Here is an 18,246-nt window from a genome sequence, read left to right as displayed (position 1 = left end):
CGATCTTAGTTTGGATGACGGGGAAAGGAACTAAGGCCATGAAACGAATATATTTAGGCTGTTAATTGGGAGTGTTTTCCTACTGTTGTCCAATTTGGCGGATGAAAAACAGGAATTTATTGGAAAAGAAAATATGTTTTCACCTTTATTTCGCATTCTAGACGTAATTCGACTTAAGGTATTTGTGCAAAAGATCATCGTCCAAGTAGCTACGGAGGCTTCTCAGTAGTTATCAAGATGATGACAACCAGTTCATCAAAATCTGATTTTTTTTTGAGTTAGTCGAGTCACCACTGATTATGCGAATATAATTCTGGATGTTTAGATGGCTGGATTATGTTTTGTCAGTTGTTTATGTAGGTACTAATCATGAAATATGCAGATTCTTAGCAGTTAGACTATGATAAGATTATAACGAAAGATAAATAGTATAAGTAATATTTAGGTAAAAAATAGTAATTAAACAAAGTCCACCTGCAAATCTCCATGACCATTGGATAAATTTTAAAAATCACGAAGAAGCGACATCATCTGGATTACAAAAATCTAGCTGCTGTACAATGAGGAAATCTATGGATGAGAGTTAATATCCACACATTGAATTGTGCAGTTCCTCTTCAACCACGTTGTAAATATATACCATCAATTCTCCTTCCCCAAATATTCTATCCCTCTCTCTTTCTTGCACATTTTTAAATATCATCTCGCATCTCACTCATACGAAAAAAGAAAAAGGCCAAATACTGAAGAAGCAAAATATTGGCTGTAGTTTAGAGTTCGCTCTGAACTACAGCCGATAGTTTCTGTAATATTCACCTGAACCCTCAATCTTCTATCAGTAATCTTTTCCCATATTTTCACACCATCAGCTTAATTTTGTTAATAATCATGTCACACACCTGGCACGCTTATTTTACTGAAAGGCTCTTATCAGTCCTATTGATGACGCTTTCTTTTTGGACCGTCCAAACTTCAATAAGTATGGAAGGTCGTGAAACGAATGTTTTCTCGTTTTTCATTTTACTCAAAGCATACTCTACCGCTTTTCACTGGTATGAGTTGTCTGAACACAATCATTTATTCTGTGGGGGTTTATTATTTAAAAGCTTATAAAATTATCGTTTCCTGACATCTTAATTCGTTAATAGCGATAGTTTTCAGCCATTACGTCTGGGTGTCCTGAATATTGGATCACTGTAGGGGGTTATCTGTCTTGGTTATCTTGAAGTAACTAATATCAACGATCAGTGTCCCAGACTATTAAGAAATTTTTAGACCCAAAAAAAAAAAAAATTATTACAAAGAAGCTAAAATTGGTTTCTTTAGAGCTCTGATCTCGCTTTAGACCTTATCATCCCTCTTTCCGGTTTTATCTTTATTCGTTCTTCATTTATTGCTACTCTGTCATTTTGACATACTTAGTAGCGATAAGTCAACCGGAAGAGCGACGCTCCAGAGATTTTAGGCGCTTGGCTCAATTGTATTTGACTAAAAACCAAACTTATATTGGAGTATACTGAAATATTGTTTCTTATTTTATACTATATTCTTTTTCCCCTTTTTGAGGGGGAGGGGAATCGAGAGTTGAAAGTCGAATTTAACATAAACTAATCAAAGCGGTAACGTTATAGGAAACTCGTAATCCATCACGATCCAAACTTTCTGCGGCTTCTTTGTGACCTTTTAATCCTTCGTAAATCCATTGTCTTTGCATGCGCCATAGTTTGACATACCTCTAATAAACTTTCTTTGTGGCACAAAAGGGCGCAAAGAGAGAAAATGAAAAGTAATTAATCAATAATTAATCATAACTCCGTAATTTAATTCGTTTCTTCGTTCGTTTTACGGCAATATCGAAGTCCCTAAGTCGATAATCAATGACTCAGTTACAGCGCCAGAAAGCGTAATTTTCTAATGTTGAACAAGGCGAATACCGAGAGAGGGCGCCATTTCACCCATCATGAATCAAATACTGTCACAAGCAGATATGACGGTAGATTAGTGCAACAGTTTACAGCGACAAACAGAGAGACAAAGTTCAATCGATAAAGTTGTAAGCAAATCTGAAATGACGGATAATGTACACTTGCATCGACTTGGGCTTGTTACCGATTCGCTTTGTAGCTATACGATGAAAGGAAAAGTTGTAATTTCTTGGAAGAGTTTAATTATCGATGTTCGAATATAATGGACTCCCATTTTAAGCTGAAGAATGAATAGAAACAACTCATCAAAGGAGGTGTACGCTGTTATACGTTCATGGAGATAAAATTATTGTTTACACCTGATTTTTCTGTTACAAGGATTCAATCTCCTTTATTTCGTAATCACTTATGGAAGCGATTTCATACTACCAGAGTTTCAGTACGTGTAGTGAACATGACACTGATCTGTTGTGTTTTTCATGATATTTCATGAATTATATGAAATATAACCTGAAATTTCTCCGAAAAAAACAGTTCATCGAAAGACCGAATAATAATTCTTCGAAAAGAATTCGCCGAAAAAAGCATTTCATCGAATAAGTGTCCCTTTCAACGAATGACAATTCACCGAAACAACAATTTAGCGAATAGCAATTCCTTGAACAACAATTCATCCAAAAAACAGAAAATCCAAATCACCGATCATTTTCGACAAATTCATTTTCATAATTTTCCGAAATTTTATTTTCTTGTAAAATATTGTTTTAATGTTTTCGTTAATATTATCTACCCTTATTTAAGATGTACAGCATAATTAAGTGATCACTGTGGATTTTAATAACTATTTTGTTGTGTTTTAGAATATTTTTCTGTAATGTATACATCCTACTTCATAGCGTGGCACCGATCGTATTTTAACTTACATTTTTAGTATTGGCACAGAACGTGAAAAGTACACCTGTACAAATTATATTAGTATTGAATACTAATTTGTACAGGAGTATAAATTATGACGGATTAGATGATTAATATTAAATTGCAAAAATCCCAATGTCTCGATAATTTCTAATCATAAATCATTAATTTTAAAGAATTTTTCGCTTTATTTTTATGAACCATGTTACAATTATTTGATACGTCATTGCTTCATTTCAAATAACAAATAAAGAATTGTTTATAGCAAATAATGCTTCTTATAACTTTTTTGAATGCTTATTTGCATTCTTAACTACACAATATATTTTTCTCGGTAGTGTCTGGGTTGGAGGCTTCAGTGATGGATCAAGGACTTTGCTGGTCCAGAACCATGACATAAGTACTTCCATATTTACTTATTTGAATGTTTACAATTAGTTTGAAGTAAATAGTTATATTTGGGCATTCATAAGTTGTGTTCGTGGTATAGTGCTAAACACAAAAAGTGTCTGAATGCTACGAGAATTTATTCATTTTAAACGACCTGCTAACCTCTCTTCATAGCCCTTGTTGGCGACTTATGAATTCGTAAAAATTCGATGAATAAATTGCATAGCATAATCATATACACTAATTTTTATTATTATTATTAGGCTTAATAATAATAATAAAATACGAGGGGGGAAAAGTACCGGAGGCTGACACTGCTCTCGGGCCTTTCTATCCCATTGGCCTTATATTAAAAGTGTTCATTCATTACATATTCATTATAACTAATTACACCGTCTGCACTTTTGGTAGACAAAAATTATTGATTAATTCTGAATAAGCCAGAAAAGCTGTTGCATTATTTACAGGTGCTAGTAACAGAAAAGAATCTCATTTTGCATATTGCCATCACTTTCATAGGAACGAAAAAATCGATGTATATACTGACAGCGAATTGTTAATTATGAAGCGCAATAAAATCAACAAAATGAATGACTTTCCAAGCAGTGAAGAGTACAATTATAAAAGTTTTTTTTAAAAAAATAATTCACAATTAATTAAAGAAGACAAGTTGCAACAGCTGATAATATATCGGGTGATTAAATCCAGCTTAGAAGATTTCAAGTTCTCAAACAGCCAATGGTTTGCTGACAGTGTTGCTTTTTTTTTGTTCTTTTTTTGTCAATTGTTGATTTTTTGTAAATTACGTTTAAATGAATAATCGATTTTTGGTCATTTGCTTTTGAATAAATTGCTTCTTTCATGAATTTTTTTTTAATTAATTGTTGTTGGATGTATTGGCGTTCGATCAAATGGCTTTCGATGCATTTTCAGCATACCAACATTGAGTATATGTTAGTTATAACTTTTTTTTGTTACCATGGAAACAAAACGTACTCACTTTTGACTGAGCCAGACAAATAAAGCGATGATAATAATAATAATAGTAGAAAGAGCCTAAATAGTCTCATTGTGAAGTCACAGAATATTATACATACATCATTTCACAGCCAAAGAATTAATTAAATTGAATTTGGAGGTTGAAAAGTTTCAAAATTGACAAGGAGGCAGCGTGTGAGAATGCAATTGTTAGCACCGTAGTTATCTTACTATTGCACAACTTGAAAGACACGAACTCTGTCCAGGAGCGGCTTGTGTTCGTTTCTTATTAGTGTTTTTGATTAAGGGTTCATTTGCCTCAAAGCTCTTTTGAACTGTTGGCTCTCATCAGAGACCAACCAGAAACTTTAGGGTGGATTTATAATATAAATCGATTTATAATATAATATAATACAAAATAAATATTTTATAAGGGCATGTATATTATTAAGGTAATGTGATTCTACTATGAGGATTTTCAGAATATGGACAAGTTGGGTATAGAGAGCAAAAGAAAAAAACACAATGAATTATAAATGTTAAATTATATCTTAAAAAGATAATTAAAATAAAAATATAATTAATTTTTTACCTAAAATTATAAAATTCTGATTAATTTTTGAACTACACCTAATTATAATCTAAAAGTAAATATTTAAAGTTATGATCTAAGGAAACATTTTGGAAAAGAGCGATGTCCTAACGACAGAAACCCTGGGAGGGTAATGGATGGCAATGCTGTAGCCAATGAAGTTCTAACTGAGGCTCAGCTATTGCTGTTACCCTAATCAGAGCTTTAATAGCTCAATAACACCTTATCCCTACATTGTCCTCTACAGATAACGGGGAAGATGAGAAGCATTCTTGCTTCGCCCCTTCAAGCCAGTCCTTATAAGGATAAGGACATTTTTTAAGTTGAATGTGTTAATTTAATTTTAACATTCTCTTCGCTATCTTGTTCATATATGTAAAAATTCTTTTTGACAGAACATTTAAACAGAGGGAATATTACTCATACCCATCTGTGATCAACTCCGGTCCTCATATCTTGCAGAGAACACTCCAACTGCGCATGCTTCATTCTGTTATAACTATAGTTGGAAAAGGAAGATTCAATAGTTGGAAAACAAAGCCGTGTTGTCACGTTCCCTACCTCTAGCTTATTGTGTGGCCACATTTGTAATGTTCGATGATTTCCATTATGTCACCACCTTTGACTCTGTGGGATGATGGCAGCACCATCTGTTGTATGCGTGAACTAAGCACAGATAATGTGTGCAGTGAACAGTATTGACTATTGCAAATGAGTTTAGCGACACTATGTTGCTGTGCTCTCTCTCTCTCTCTCTCTCTCTCTCTCTCTCTCACACACACACACACACACACACACACACACACACACACACACACACACACACACACACACACACACACACACACACACACACACATTAAGAAGTTCATGGGATCCTCTCATACAATCTATTAAATCTCTATAACGTTAAGAAGAATCACCTCACTGTGGCGAACTTGTACTTTCTTAGTCTTTTCAAAGAAAACTACAGCCCCCGATAATACTTAAGAAGAGAATATACTTTTGTCGAGGAATATTAATTTCTGTCCATGTAATGACTTCATTACAGAGAGACGTAGACGCTTGTAATTACATTATCTCGATGGATGAAAAACTCGTGTCCACAGTGCCGATAAATTCCCCCGTTAATTACCCCACATGCAAGCAGCGTTGGTTCAAGGGAGCTATTATATCTTTAAAAAGAAAGTTACGTTTGTGACGACAGTTAATTGTTCGGAACTGCTCTTGACGAGGCGTCTTCCGGTGACAAGGTTCTTAATAGTTGTTCTTGCACAAACAAAAGCTACAGGCAAGGGGGGACGCCATATTTCATGTTGAAATGTTGCAGCGAAAGAAGTGCAAAACAAAAGTTGGCATTCTTTTCGAAATCAGGGCTTCGGATAATTAAACACCGGCTCTGATTCTTTTGTGTGACTTTTTCCAGTCACGTGGTGTCATTATGTCGTTGTAAATAATTAACTCGATTCTTTTATGTGTGCTCCTCTCTGTGTCTCGTACTTTCTCTTTATCATACAAAAGAGAAAGACAGAAAAATCAGACTGCTCCTCTTAGTCTAATGCATCTTTCCTCGTACAATATCCAACTATGAATCTTCTGATACTGTTGCGTTTTCTTTCGGCATGGCAAAGAGGAACAACCCCAATGACCCCTGTCTCATCGCTTATCCATTCAACTTGTATGAAATCTGGTGTGTGTGTGTGGCACAACACTGCCATACATCACTCGTGTGACTGTGATATCCTTCAGATGAAGGCAGAGACATCAATTCAACTCAGTGGTTTAGAAAACGTTTACAAAACTAGAACAATTCGTGGATCAAAGTTGAAAATGCATATGAATATTCTTTTTCGATTAAAAATAGTTAATTACATGCTACCAACGTCCTATTCGCATCATTGAAACTTTCGTATACTCCATCAAACTATTTCCAAAGCAAACGTTTACATTTGCAAGAGAGTGATGACCTTGATTTTCGATTTTAACATAAAAATAACGTTCATGCATGCAATATTTTATGGAGTACATCCTGTTATAGCATTAAGTGAAATAATATGGCAAATTATTACTTTTAAGTTACCACCAATTAAAAAAAAACACGATAAGTTATTTGTTCGACTGCACTGAAAAATATGACTTAATTTCCACTAAAATTCTACATCTCTTAACAGTTACAAGAAAAGAAATTTCAGGTTGTATAATTCCCTAAGCAAAGAAAAAATATTCACATTTTAGTATTCCAACTGTTAGAATGGTTGTTTTAGCGGGCATCAAAGAAATAAATTACGTAGTTGGATGGCATTAAGTTCAAAATATATCTTGCAAGTTTCCTTTATGGAAGAACAAAGTTCCTTGTTTTTATCTACAGGAAACCATTAGCTGAAACTTCCCTCTCAGGAACCGTAATCACTTGTAGAAGAAACATAATGTTTCTTCTACTTTCCTGGTAATGAATATTGTATTAGCAATAAAGAAGAAGATTTATTATAGTACATCCATAACGAACTACGTTTATTCGTTGAGATAGATGAGACAACTGTTTTTAATATATGCAACAAAAGCAACAATTACCATAGGTAAAAAGCATAAAAAACATTTGGTTTTCTTGTAAATGTTGAGTTATTTCCACTTGTCATTAAGGTTGGTACCAATTATTTTTCATTGGTACCGTCAGTGTTAACCATTCGTTTAAAGGGCAGCTTTTTTTTTTTACTTTTAGTTTCATAATTATTATTTTCTCATTAGAATGGGTATGAACATTAGAGGCTCAGCTTACTCTAAATAATGGAGATTTGATAGCACCCAGCGTAGCTCGTCTAGAATACGAAATGAGCATAAACAATTATTGAAGAGATTCATTTGAATTGCTAAAACGAAGCAGCAGGAACTAGAATTACTAAAGAGAAAGAAGCCCGTGTAGTGAGACACGCATAATTCTCGACCGGTCATTAGGATATAAAAGCAAACATGTTAAGATCGGTTTGAACAGAATGAAAGTTTTAGAGTAGGTGTGGTAGGTAGTTTTGTTTTGATTGTTCGGTCAAAAGACGTTGGTAGCATGACTTTGTTTTCAAATGGAAACGTTTTGATATGTTTATAGTGAATGCTTTTGGCAAAGTTTCAGTTTACAGTCGTTAGAACCAGAAATGAGTCTATATACGAACCCAGGGTCCCCCCCCCCCCCCACACACACATTAAATTACGTACATTGTGTACAGGATCCGATATATTTACTGACATTACCGAATGCTTCGACTTGGGAGAAAGCCATCGTATCTCTAATAGGCAATCCTAAAACACAGCAGACATTTATCAGATGCCATTTATTTCGTTAGATCCATCCAGTTCAACCACGTTTTCTGATTGATCGTTCTTAACGTATGTTGCTGCTTGAAGATTTGCTTCAGTAACGACAAGTAAAAAAGAAAAAGTAACTAATGAAGATGTACAGACTTTTTTTTTTCCCTTGAGCAATTGCCAGTCTACCGACACTCACCCCAAAAGAAACATGGCCAACAATTATATAATGCGTCAAAAGAAGAGCATAGAGATTGGTAAAGAAATCGATCGGATGACACAACAACCCCCCCCCCCCCGAACTGAAGGGTAGAAGTTATTAAATTACACAACACTGATAGGTTTGATACGCAGGCGTTAACATGACAGATGAGGATAAAACGGATGAGAACAACGACCCCTGGTGAGTAGAAAAAGTTGGATACATATGAGTGGGAAGTAAACACTTCGGAGACAAAAAAGAATTCGATGAAAATGTCGCATCGTTCAAGGTTATGGAAAAAGACAGCAGATTATACGTAGGGATATAACAGCTGCACCTGCTTCTTCAAGCAAATGTCCTTCGTCTTTGCCAGCTTCTATTATTCTTTTGTCACTTTCACGAGACACAAGATTAATCGACAGAAATTAATAAGGGTGGGATGCAGGGGGGAATAGCGAGAATTCTCCCCTTACTGATGCTCGCCACACCCAGGTACGGTGCTAATTATGAAACACGCTATTCCCTCCATGCGTAGTAGTGCTAGCAGGTGCAAATGCTGATCACAAAGTAATCTCCTTATCTCCTCCAGTAGATCCACTATCCGTCATACTTTAAAGTAATGGAGTTCGTTTTTATTATGTCTTCCAGACACTTACACACTGGAGCCTTTGTTAGGAGAGGATAACAAGGAACATATGAAGCAAGGAGAGTAATTTGCATCTGGCGAAGCAGGTGTGTGAACAGTTTTTTCTTTGCTTTTTATTCTCCTGTTTTTTTTTTCTTTGTTAGTTTGCGAATTTAAAGTCGGAATAAAAATTAGAGATCATTAGGAGGTTTTAGTAATTGCTAAGAGATATTTTCATGGTTTCTCCACTTTCTCACCCTTATTAAAACTCTTGGTTTTAATAAGGATGAGAAAAGTTTAATACGCTCAAACTCAATTATGCAGAAAAGAAAATAGTTATTTTAAGACATTCGTTTTATATGGCAAGGACTGGATAATGGAAATAAGCCAAGATCCTCCTGTAAAAACGAGAAATTAATTTTTTTCGTCTTTATTGTAATCTTATGATATAAAAAATTTAAAGGTGTATTATATTTTTTAAAATATCAAACGATTTTTGAAAAAAATTAAAATTTTCTTCTAAATAGTTAAAAGAATTTAAATAATTATACGTGTTTTTATGCTTTTTAATGGAAATAAATTAAATAAAAATGAAAACTAGTCTATTAAATTCATCCGAGTATTTTCATTATATTCTAACGTTTAAACCATATACTCGACTTCTCAAACTACTAAAAATACAGAAGAGAGAGAGAGAGAGAACAATAAATGCAAAAATTTGGATATCAATATACGTATACACCAAAAAAAAAAATCAAGTTCAGTAAATGTAAACACAATTCAAAACCGCTTACCGGAAAACATACGCTGTGAATAAAATTCTGATCTGGAATTTACAGAAAATCCATTATTTCAGAATCAAAAGAAATATTTTTATAAATGCATGCTTACATATTAAGGCAAAAAAGAAAGTTAACATACTTCTATGAAATAAACAGCTTTATACAGTTGTCATGACAACTCGTGAGCTGCGTTACGTCATATGGTAACAATGCAAAAGAAGTGTTTATCGAATAATCATTAATCCCAACATTTTATTATCCTTTTTTATGGGATCTGGACCGAGTTTGATACCGTTTGCAAGTCACATTAAGTCCGTCAGCTGAAGCAAATGACATCTCCTTCAGACAAGATCTAGAACACAAAACGAAGGTTAAAATGCATCAATCACAGAAGAGAATCAATAAGAAAGTGTCATGCTAGTGGATTTCGCTTCAGATAAAGCATTGACTAACTAAACATATTACAAATTGGTTTCAGTGTTCCGGTGATAGATTGCTACCACAAATTTAAGCCAACCGCGATCCCACCATACATGAACCAGAGGAGGGAATTGGGGGATGTAATAGAAAGAAGGGAATTGTTGAATCATGTATAGAGGGGAAAGTACACCATCGCAGATGATGGAGTATAAAAGATACCACAAAGGCAAACAATAAATTTAGCTGAGGATTTGTAAGATGTTGGGAATCAGCTGCTGTGCTCTTGAAAGAATCTGAGAGGAAGGTTGAACCATTTCTCATTTCCGTTTTTGTGTCGCTTGGGTATCGTGCAGAGGCAAATGATTATTGGGCAACACTAACCTGTTATTTTGACGTTATTTAGATTATGTGCGTTGCAGCCATTTTCAGTGAAATAAGTGGGCAAAACCCACCTCTGAAAGGGAAATGACGCCCACTTATTTCAAATACTGTCAAAATTATTTCAAATAATTTTGAAAAGTTATTTAATGAATCTATGGCTATTATTTCTCGTCACGCCTGCTATTTCACTAAAGTAAAAAATAAATAAATATAAAAGAGGAAAAGTACTTTATTGCTTCTTTATTTATTTTTAGAAAAGGTGGAAGAATGTAAATATAATATTACACGAATTAATTCGAATTTAGCTTGTAAAAATTTATGAAATTTATTTAAAAATTTAAATAACTGAAATTTTTTAAATGGATTTTTTCATATTTGTTTAAAAAAAATAGTTAAATGAACATTTTTATTTGTTTCGTTTTTAAACTATTTTGACGTATCGACATACATATAAAGAGTTGGTCTATATTTATTTATTTATTTATATATAAGAATTTATTATTATTATTTTTTTACTCTCATACTATCAACGAAGTGCTCCTACAGTAAACTATAATTTCAAGTGATTTCTTTTTATGAGCAATGAAAATATTGTAATAAAAACTGCTATTTGCGAGTAAGAAACCATACATTTTCGCATATATACTTTTTTTATGAAGAAATGATTTGTTTTTTTCAATTTAGGCTATTTAGGCTACTGAATGGATGGCAATGCTGTAGCCAGTAAAGTTTTAACTGAGGCTCGGCTATTGCCGTTACCTAGCCATAACTAGAGCTTTTAGCTCAAAAAACACACCCCATCCACACAGATTTTCTTCATTCAGATGACGGGATAAAGAGTCAAGGACTCAGTCCATCTCCCAGTTCTTTTAAGAACTTTTTCAATTTACATTGAATCACTTCACGTCAGACGATATTCTATAGTAGCATAAGTTTCTGAGTTTTCAACATTTATGTAGCAACACTGTATGAAATACCGTAGAAAAGTTTAATACGCTCAAACTCAATTATGCAGAAAAGAAAATAGTTATTTTAAGACATTCGCTTTATTTGGGAAGAACTGGATAATGGAAATAAGCCAGGACCCTCCTGTAAAGGCCTAGTTCAGAGGCTAAACCGTTCATTATTGAGTCAAGAACTAATAAAAAATATATGTAAGTAATCCAAAGCTGTTACTGATCTCAACTTTTAAATGTATTCTACAATTTAATCGGTGTTTCGTTTCCAATGACCATAATATATTTTCTGTGCTCCCCGCAGTGCGATCCTATTTTTCACTAGTTTGGGCTCTCTGCCATAATCTATATTTCCATAGACGTTGTTGCACAACATCTGTTATAATAAATGGATTCTCTTAGCCACTTTAATGGGAACAACCTCCCTCCCAAAAAGAGTGTAGATAAGGACGTCCCCAATCGGAGTAATAACGAGTTCTAATTTGTGACTCCGAACACGACCTCTGTTGGATTGTAATAATTCCCGATTTAAGCAAGATTATTTCTGATGCGAGCATTTCAGTTATCTCTCATTAGGTGGGCTGCTAGGGGATTTGGGGAATAAATATTTTACTTCACCACACACACACACACACACACACACACACACACACACACACACACACACCCGTGCTATAGTGGCTCCCTCTATATTAACACGCCCAAAAGTTATTAAAGACGCACCTCTCGGTCCGTAGGAGGCAATATTCCGACGATAAGTGGTTTGGATAGATATCGTCTTTCTTTCGTCGGTAATTAGAGTGGTTGCGCCTTATCTTAGTGGCTAGTGATACATTTAGAAGAAGGGTAGATAGAGACGTGTGCGAGAGAGAGAGAGAGAGATGCTGGAGGGACGTAATTTTCATCCTCCTCATTTTTCCCTTAGGAAAAATCAAGCGTGTCTTTACAGATAAGATTTATATGCTGTGTGATGATCTACCTTGTAAGTTGTTACATTATATGTGCCCTAATGACAGAGTCCTACTCGGTGCGTGAGAACACGCATTTATATAGATATTCCATTTTGCCCAAAAGGAGAGTCATTTGTTTAAAAAAAAAAAAAAAAAAACCTGCTAAGTGATTATCTTCTACAGTCAATCTATTTATTAATGAGCATTTTTTTTTAAATTCCAATTTCTTATCCTATCTCTTGTAAGCACGTGTTACGTAAAAAAAAATCTGCAGCTGCTCTTGATTCCCCCCCCCCCCCCATCCGAAGTTCAAGGTATCCTTCACACATCCATTCTAGTCATTCCTGTCATATTTTTTATACATTTTCATCGGGATTTTCTCATTCTCTCTTTCAAAATTTCTGGGTTAATCCAGTTAAATAATAAAGCAAGAATCCGTCAAATACATTCCTTCAACATCAGATTTTTTTTTTTTTTAATTTCAGAAATAAACACAAGCATAGAACCATTCAAAAATATTTGAATGATTAACGTCCGTCCTGCTTATTGTGGGCTAAGTGGCTTGAAAAAAGCTCCATGTTTGTCTCTAACTGGAAAAATTAATTAATTTTGCGCAATGTGCAAGAATTGGTAAACTAATTTTATTTAATTTAATGCGAATTCATCTCCGGGTCTTCCTTCCTCCTTCACTTCTGTTCGAACTTTATTGTGAATATTTAGGAGAAATATGAAATCATAATTAATAAGCAGACATTTTTTGCTTGACTGAAGTATTCGTGCATTTATGGCACTAATTTGTTTTGCCATCTCGCTGTAATATTTCTTCGAGCAACTCCTTAAGTGCAAAATTTCAATTCTTCAAATCTCCATCGAAATCTGTCGTTATGCATTGACAGGCATGATTAATACTGATTGATCTATTTATATACTTCAGCGATTTTGGCTATTATAGTTCTTATTAATGAGCTTCCGTAGCTGGGTTCGATTCCCGTCAGTGACGTGAGACACCTTTATTCTGGTCTCTTTCGACAAAAGGTGAGTTAGCCAGTCTCATACCGAAGTGGGTTTTTTTTTCCACATGAATCTACAGACATAGAACACACCGGAGGCATAAGACTTATCCTCGAGTTACGGTTGCGAAGTCCAAGAATACTTGGAAAGTTCGTGGGTGATAATCACCCACGAAAATATAAATAAAATTATATTTTATCAATGAGACTATTGTTGGACTGTTTTTTTTCCCCATCAATAATTGTATATCCAGAATAAATAATGATTTATCTTGCTGACGTTTGAAACAAAGAATTAAAATTAACGTAGACATTATTAAAAAGGACCTCCAAAAAATTTCGTGCCTGTGTATTCTTGGTAATGTCCATGATAGCAGGTCAAGAGAAGGAATACTATTAGAGGTTAGGATTAGGAACACGAAATGGCGACATTTACTGTATATGATAACCCTGAAGTGAAAAAAAGGGATTAAATACTACATAAATGTTTATATAAATTTAAATGTATACACATTTACTTTAAAAATTTAAGAAGAAATTATAAAAAAACTGAAAAATTACAAGTAAATTCACAGGGGCCAAATCGTAAGGGCCTTGAGTATATATACTCACAATTGTAACTTCTTACAACCGTAAGAGGTCACTAGCATTTATATATATACACGCTAGTGACTTCTCACAATTGTGGTGTACAATGCAGGGATAGGGAATGTATTATAATGTTCGTGCTTATCCATCACATCGCAGACTTTGCATGCATCTATTCGAACCACTTACTTGAGTAAGATGTCGAGTTTAATGGCATCCCAAGCAGGTTCTAGACTTGTTGACATCTTTCGCACTCACACTGTTCGCATGGATGCCGTGGCAAATAAAATAGTTGCGTGTAACCACCAGTCATCTTCGACCAAACCTGTTATTGCATTTAAACCCTTCTCGGTTCATAGGCCTGCATTTCTTGGCGAACACGTTTTCGTACCAAATAACCTTTGACATGTGACAACGCGTGAATTGTTGTAATGATAGGTTAGCAAAAGCAGTCAGTGTTAACGCTGGCTAGGAAATGAGGATGGGAGAAGCTGAGGGATGTGCTGGAAAACGTGTGTTAGGGTCCGCTAAATAATTTACCCATTTGAAGTGACATTGTTGAAGCCCATTAGCGTGTAATACTACAGCGAGGTGTCCTGTTTATCACATGACAGACAGGAGGATAGAATGAGCCTTGAGGGTTCCGGAATTTAAATATCGAATGAAAATAACTATCTTCACTCACCTGAGCAAAAACCTTTTGTATATTTCTTCCCTCTTCTTTCTATTTCCAGTTTTTTCTTTTATCCTTTCGTTGCAACTAATTCGGTACTACCTACATAATAAATTGGTTCGGTCTAAATATGACTTGACTCTCCTGATGTTGGGTTTCTGTAACCGTCAAGAAGTTAATATCGTAACAGGCTATTAGCTTAAAACAATATTTTAAACTGCCAACTTATATTTTTAGTTTATTTCAGAATGTAGATTCTAGCTCCCTCTGACGAGTCGGTAGTATTTAAGACCAGATATGACATTGCAAACTTTGAATTTCAATTGTTACACGTGTTTAAAACAGATTCTATAAATTCTAATTTATTAAAGAATGATAAAAACAAAACCTAGAATGACAAAATGTTTTAATTGTGTATTCTTGCTCAATGATTACAAATATAGCGTATAAATTATGCAAGTAAGACTGCAATCCTGAAACATCAGCCTTAAACATTCTTTGCCCAAAGAATGAGTGACCAGGAGTTAACTTTAAATCTGAATTTTCGTTAAAGATTCAGCATATGTGTAGGCCTCGTAAAGTATGCATACTTGGTCCCTAATATAATTTCAAAAAAAAAAAAAAAAAAGAAATTTATGGGAGTCATATCCAGTGATTATGAAGACGTAATGTATTTGTGGAAATTTATTTTTTAAAATTTGGAAATTTTAAACAATACATTTCCTCTTGCAAAAAGAATTTATGAAGTTGAGCTGATATCTTGTATATTCAGTGTTTCATTATTATATAAACTCTTAATATTGGTCCATGTTACCTCGCTATTAAGTATGCCATGTTTACCACTACTCAATATTCACTATTTTAATTTATATTCGTGAAACCTATTTAATCTAATATATTATCAATGCATTATCCAATAAAGGCTTGGAGAAATTTTTAGGTAGGGACATAAAAAAATGTCTATAAACTTAGCTGGTGTGTGTGTGGGGGGGGGGGACTTCTCTGATTATTGGATAACTTCCCAGCTTGAATCAACTTTGTATTTAACGATTTTTCTAAGAAAAGCACATAAAACATTAATTTCAAGAAATAGCAAATGCAAATTTCAGTGATAATATCACTTTTGAGTAAACACATTAATTTCGAAGACTTATAAGTCATCGAAAAAAGGTGATATCTTTTTTTTTTCTAGTAAAATTTATTAGACTAGTTAAGAAATAATACTTCATTTGGACAGAGGTTTAGCTGAAAGACAGTTTTTTTCCAAGTCTGACCTCGATGTAATGCATACACAAGTCTATACAAATTGAGTCATTTAGAGCTATAATAGCGTGAAATATTTTGAAAAAATCTCATGCAGATGAAGTGTTTGGATTGACCTGATTTTGTCTTACTCTTTCGCTTGCAATTATAAATGGAATAATAATCTCATTGATCAGTTCTCGATTGCACCTGAATTCACAGTGCGTACAAGCAGTCATCTTCGCCATTTTATTGCATTTTTTTTTTCTCAGTCTAACTGATGTCATCTCAATATTTAATTTTTTTTTTTTTGTATTCCTTTCTTCTTAGCGTTTTTCATCTAGCTCTTAGTGTTTTCACTTATCTCTCGTCACCCAGCATGAAATACTCGATCAATACTCCCTTCGAGTTAATTCTATTCTAGTCTGAACTCAGATTATCTCCATATATAGTTGTTTATAAACTCCAAGCTCATCAAGTTGTACCAGACATCGAAGTCATTGGATTATATTGTTTTAATTAATAATACAAATAATTTAATTTATTTCCAAAGTTGAAGTTCAAGACTGGTTTATCGGGTACGAAGAATTTCCCTTACGGTCGTTTTATTAAAAGAAAAATAAAGCACTCCTCTTCCTGCTTTTGTAATATTAATAAGAGACCCTCAAAGACACTCCATTCATTTTTCTTACACTTCATCGGATTCCTTACGACATTGAGCTTGAAAGGAATTCTACGTTAATATCCGAATAAAGGTAGTGGCGAAGGCAGGGTCGGGTCGTTTCTTATCGCAGACTGCTGCCATTTTGAGAACGACGCTACAGAAAATGTGTTATAAAAAAAAAAAAAAAATGCATTTTAACCTTACCTAGAGAGAGTTTTCGTGCATCTCTGCATTCCAAAAGGATGTATTAACTGAAAACGAAACAGGAGGGGTTTGAAAATTGACACCTTCGCCATTTCATCGCGGATATCACGACGTATAGAGATGTCCGTAGCACGTGTGGTATTTCCTTAAGCTGTCGTATTTTATGTCGGAGAGATTCGCATCATGTCGTCAGTCACTGTGCCTTTCCATTTTCTCTCTCTCTCCCCCTTTATCTTCTTTTTTTTTTTCTTTATTTTCTCTCTCGAACTCATTTGTTCAATGGCAGTTCCTTGAGACATTTTTAAAGGAGCTTGTCTTGTGCAGGGAGAGGTGTGCGGGTTAAGTGGGAAAGCCAGATCACTTTTTTCCCTTTTCTTTCTTTTTTTTTTTTTTTCCCGCGTTGGTCTGCTAATGGGATTCAAAGGAGAAGAAATGACTTTTTTTTTTTTTTTTTTTTTTTTTGCGAGATGGTTCGAGCATTTCTATTTCTCGGTTTTCGTTTGGTTTCAAAAATGCCCTCGAGAATTAAAAGTTCTGTTCGCAGTGAGAAGAAGAATGACTTTATAAACATGAGACAAGACAAAGAGAGAGAGAGAGAGAGAGAGAGAGATTCGACCGACTACACTGAAGTATGAAGGATAAAATTTGGTCGCGCGACTGCAAGTAAAATCTATAACGTAGCTCAAACAAAAGTTTTTTTTTTTCTTAGTTAAAATACAGGATTAATATCTAGAGAATCCCATTTACTTAAGGAAGAAAAACTCTTGCGTTTTTGCGTAGAACCTTAAGATAACGCTTTAAAAATAAGCATTTATTATTTATTTTCATTAATCAAAATTGGTATTTGAATTAATGAAATTTTCACAAAATCGTTTCTCCAAAGCTCAGTTTTACTACCGAAAAATGATATTGTTATTTAGGGTTTGTGTTCACGGGACCGGTCTGCCTATTTTGAGGGCTGAAAAAACTCTCTACCTCCGTATGAGACCGGTTACCTCACTTTTAGTCGGAAGATACCAGATAAAGGTTCCTCACGTATTGCACAAGAATCGAACCCAGGTCTTTCCGACCAAAGAGCTTCGTCAACACCGAATGACCTACGGAAGACCTCTTCTTCAGTCATGAGACAAGGTATATTCAGATGGGCGTATTATAAAGAACAAATCCAGCATACATCCAGTTTAGTAGCGAGACGGAATAGTATAAGGCGCTGTTAGATTTAAACGAGGATTTTTCGGATGTGGGGGGATTCGAATCCCATTTCCACTATTTAACCTCGAAAAATTCGACGGCAGAACTTACACTATTACTGGAAATAATACAAATGTTAGGATTTAGGGTCGCAAGATGGCGACAGTTGTTGTCTGCGTATCCTCCTCTCTTTTCTCCCCGCTAAAAGCATTGATTTATTAATGGATTGACTCTTTATCAGTGAAGGCTTCAAGAATGGAG

Source organism: Typopeltis vanoorti, chromosome 25 (genome assembly GCF_054136105.1).
Source record: "Typopeltis vanoorti isolate ZY-2024b chromosome 25, IOZ_Tvanoo_1.0, whole genome shotgun sequence".
NCBI classification, from domain to species: Eukaryota; Metazoa; Arthropoda; class Arachnida; order Uropygi; family Thelyphonidae; genus Typopeltis; species Typopeltis vanoorti.
The sequence above is the reverse complement of the archived record's forward strand: the minus strand, read 5'-3'. Positions refer to the sequence as shown.